We start from the raw sequence: 4,156 nt of genomic DNA on the forward strand, positions 1-4,156 counted from the left end.
AAAGCCCACTCTCTCTTCACTCCCATCACCGACAAAGGGTTAGGGGTTGGCCTATTAACCACAAAGTTGGCAGTTCAGACCCATCAGCCGCTCCTCGGGAGAAGGGCGAGGCTGCCTGCTCTCATCAAGCTGTGCAGTCCGGAGGTATACCACCAGTGAGCAGCACACTGAAGGGAACAGCTCCCGGCTCAGCGGCCAACCAGAGGGCCATTCGACCTTCGGACCCACCCAGCATCAATTCAATGGCAGCACCTCCCCTCACCACGTGTGTGTGTGTGTGTGTGTGTGTGTGTGAGAGAGAGAGGGAGATGTTCCTCAGTTAAAAGGCAAGGAAAACCAAAATCCCCATGTATCAGCAGCTTACTGGAAATCCCGCCTAATAAAGATCTGGAACACACAGAAAGCTCTGTGTGTGCGTGAGCCTTTTTCAGACTTCCCTGTGACAGAAAGGAGAGCGAATGAGTGGATTATCATGGGGTTAAAATTAGGTTTGTGTAAACTATGGCCTAGACAAAGTCTTCCATGGTTCCGCTGTGGAAAGACATTTCCACTATCCTGGTAATTTACTCTACACTGAGCAGACTTCGGGAAGGAGAGTGTGAGACAGCCGAGTCTCCATTTTCCATAGAAGTCAAGTCAATAGATGATATCTAGATTTCAAAAATTAAAAAGAACGGAGGGGTGGGAGCAGTTTAAAGAATCTTGCTTAGAAATAGAGAAGCCAACCTCAGAGGAAATCGCTAAGCGTTGAAAGTGGTTGCCATAGAGATGAGGAGTGAGCGAGCACTTGCTCTTTTCCTGACAAGCCTAATAATACCGTGTGACTTTCTGAACTTCGCACATGTTATTACTTTGATAAAAGTGGAAAAGAAAAACAAACAAACAAAGAATTTGGCAATGCTCATGGGTGATAGCTACACCACATGATTAATGTAATTGCTATCGCTAAATTGTACTCATGAAAAATGTTGAATTGGCAAATACACACACACACACACACATTTATACATTTTTTCCTATAACAATTTAAGAAAAAGTTTCTATTCCAGGTAAACAAAAGCAAACAACCCTAAAACTACAGAATGAGAAAACATCGCTTCCTGGGCTAGGTCAAACCAAGACAATACAGAAGTTGTACAAAAGAGGGGGCTGTAGAAAGTTTGTGGGAAACAAGCCAAACATACATTATCATTTGATTACATTTTCTCCATGACATTTCGGAGGCCCCTATCACATATGTGTAATGAGTTCAGCCGCATGGAAGCACGTGCCCAGGCCTGAGAACACGGTCAAGAGAAGGACAGTCCTGTCCCCAAGACCACAGGAACCAGGTTGGACTTCCGAACTACTGGTGTCAGAGCACAGAACCGAGTCCTGCCAGGGCCGGCCTGCAGCTCCAGCAGGGCTCTGTGTGGCTCCATGTGGGCTGTGTCACCCTCTCCTCTCCTGAAAGGACATCCCAGACACCAAGGAGGCCAGGGCCACGCAAAGAAGTAGGCCAAGAACCACCACCACGTGAAGTAGGCCAAGAACCACCACCACGTGCCACGTGCCTTTCTCGCTGTTACCAGCGCTCAAGCAGGGTGATCTTGAGCACACGGTAATACCACGCGCCCTGGTGTCTGGGGGCCTCCCAGGCACACACACCACAACTTCAGGGGGCTGGTGGATGATTGAGGGGCCAGAGCGTGGCGTACGCTCAGACTCTCCTTCGACTCCGGTCTCCATGCCCCTGCCCTAGACACCACTCCTCCTCGCCCATGCAGCTCCAGCCAGTCAGGCTGCCTGGTTCAACTCCCGGCTCTGGAACTTATTAGCTAAGTGACTGACTGCCAGAGAAAGCATACAGCCCCTGCGGCCTCATTTCTTCAGGAAAGCGAGGATGGGGGCAGGCCCTACCTCACAGGGTGCAGGAAGGGCTTAACCCAGCACCGGAGAAGTGCTTCAGAAGACAGCTATAACTTCTGCTCCCTGAGCCGACTACTGCAGCCTGGGAATTTCTGAAACAAGCACACTCCTGCGCTCCTTCGGGATGAAGATGGGGGGGCCCTGGAAAGCACTGCATCTTTTAAGGCCCACTCTAACCCCCAGCTTCTTCCAAAACCCTCAGGTCACCTCTGTCCTTGGGTGTCTGTTTTCCCACCCCCTCGACACCCCTCATCTGCTCTGTTGCCTCTGTGAGAACTCACTTCTGAATGATACTCCTTGTTCGTGTGCCATCTCCCTAACTAGATGGCAAGCCCCTAAAGCTTGGTTTATGCACCTCTGGGCCCCTGCCCTCCACCCCTCACATAACCCAGGCGCTTGGCAGGCAGGCGGTGCATGTGTGCTTGCTTGCCTGCTTGTTCGGGCCCTTCCCAGAAGCCCTTGCCTCAGCACAGAGCGCTGCATGGTGTCAGGAGCAGAGCGCGAAGACGATGACGGTGACAGGGGTGGGGGTGGGGAGGTGGGGGCGCAGCAGCTTGAAGTGAGCTCTGGACAAAGAGCTAGTGGCGGGTGCCCCTACTGATGAGTGTGCGGAACCCTGAGGGGCAGTTCTCTGACCTGGGCCGTCCCTGTGAGCTGAACATTGACTTCCCGGTATCCGACAACAACAGTGAGGGGCTCAGAGCTAGCCTGGGGGAGCACACCGTGCCCCACCCTCTAGATACGATGTCAGCACCATGCACCTCCAGGAACCTCCTGCTCAAGAGACCACCAGGAAGAGGAGGCCCCTGTGCCCCACAGGGAAAAAGCAAGCCTCTGTTTTCTCCTAACAAAGACGGGGCTGGACCAGACCACTGCTTTCCCCGCCAGCCTAGCTCTAAGTAAGATTTCAGGGGAGCAGAGGAGCCAAGTTTATAAACAGTGGCTGATGGCTGGTGCCGGCGGTACCTTCCGCCCTGTCACTGATGGCTGGGTTGGCCAGAGGGCAGCTGAGTGGCTTCAGTCTGCCCTGCCCACCCCCCACTGGGCCACCCTAGGTTGTTTGTGTTTTTATTTTCACCCCGGTTTTATAAGGGCTGTTGGCTCCCCAAGCCCCAGACACAAGAGGCAGAAGAGAGACAGCTGGCCCGGCCAGCAGAGTCCCTGGCTGCCAAGCCCCAATGAGGCGTCTGTCCTCTGGGTCTTTTTGTCCTTCTCAAGGAAATAGCCATCAGAAGGGAGGTGTGGGGACAAGACAGGGACTTGACTTGCTTCACGTTAAATCCTTTCTGCTGAAAACATCAGCCTGATTTCTCTGGGGAGGGGCGGAGATGGGGGGGCGGCGGAGGCTGATTGGGGGCAGGTTAGGTTCCCCAGGGAGCTTTCCACCAGCACTGGAACAGGGGTGACACTAACCAAAGGCTGCCTGACTGGCCTGCTGGCCACCAGCAATAGCCTGCCCATTCCCACTCCCGAGACTCGGCCTCTGCCCAGAGCGCCTTCGCTTCTTTGGCTCAGGCTTCCAGCCAGCAAAGGGGGGCGTTGGGCCAGGTGCTGCAGTCTGCTGAATAGTGCACCCCCACCCCCAAAAAACACATGTCCACCCAGAACTCCTGAGGGAGACCTTATTCAGAAAAAGGGTCGTGTCGAGGTATGTGAGGTCCCCCATTCTCCGGGTGGTAAGTTTTCTTACGAGAAAAAGCACAGCACAGAAGAGTGAGGCAGAGGTCTCAGGCAAGACTCTCCATTGAGCCTGCAGAGAGCACAGCCCTGGTCGAGACTGCATGCCTAGACGGTTGGGGGTTCAAACCCACCCAGCTGTACCACAGAAGAAGAGCCCAGAGAGCCGCTTCTGGACAGATGGAGGCTGGGCCGCCCTGAGTCAGATCCCCTGACGACTGGGCTTTGGTTTGGGTCTGGCCCCGTTCCAGGCGCTTGGTGACAGCAGCTACTGGCATTTGGCGTTTAACAGGAGTGCCAAGCTCACCCCCAGGAGACCGCAACTCACCTGACTACTGTACACCTGGGTGGTCTAGCCGGAACCGATTACCCCAACACCACTGCCCTGGAGCCAATTCTGACCCGCAGGGTAGGAGAGGATTCCCAACTAGGGTTTCCACGGCAGTACACCTTCACAAAACAGCCATTTTCTCCCAAGGAGCGGCTGGTGGTTTTGAACCACATACGTTTGGTTTGCAGCCAAGTGCTTTAACCACTAGGCCACCAGGGCTCCTTGAACTAAACACAGCCA

The 4,156-nt window shown here is 54.0% G+C and overlaps 1 protein-coding gene across 1 annotated transcript in view; it reads right to left on the minus strand.

The window, feature by feature from the left end:
* The window catches only part of PPP2R5D (protein phosphatase 2 regulatory subunit B'delta), a 22,905-nt gene that overhangs the window by 5,602 nt on the left and 13,147 nt on the right, over window positions 1-4,156 (minus strand). The gene's annotated exons all lie outside the window — the stretch shown is intronic.

This window comes from Echinops telfairi, unplaced genomic scaffold (genome assembly GCF_000313985.2).
Source record: "Echinops telfairi isolate 266 unplaced genomic scaffold, ASM31398v2 ScPeMD7_3533;HRSCAF=4204_1, whole genome shotgun sequence".
Classification (NCBI taxonomy): domain Eukaryota; kingdom Metazoa; phylum Chordata; class Mammalia; order Afrosoricida; family Tenrecidae; genus Echinops; species Echinops telfairi.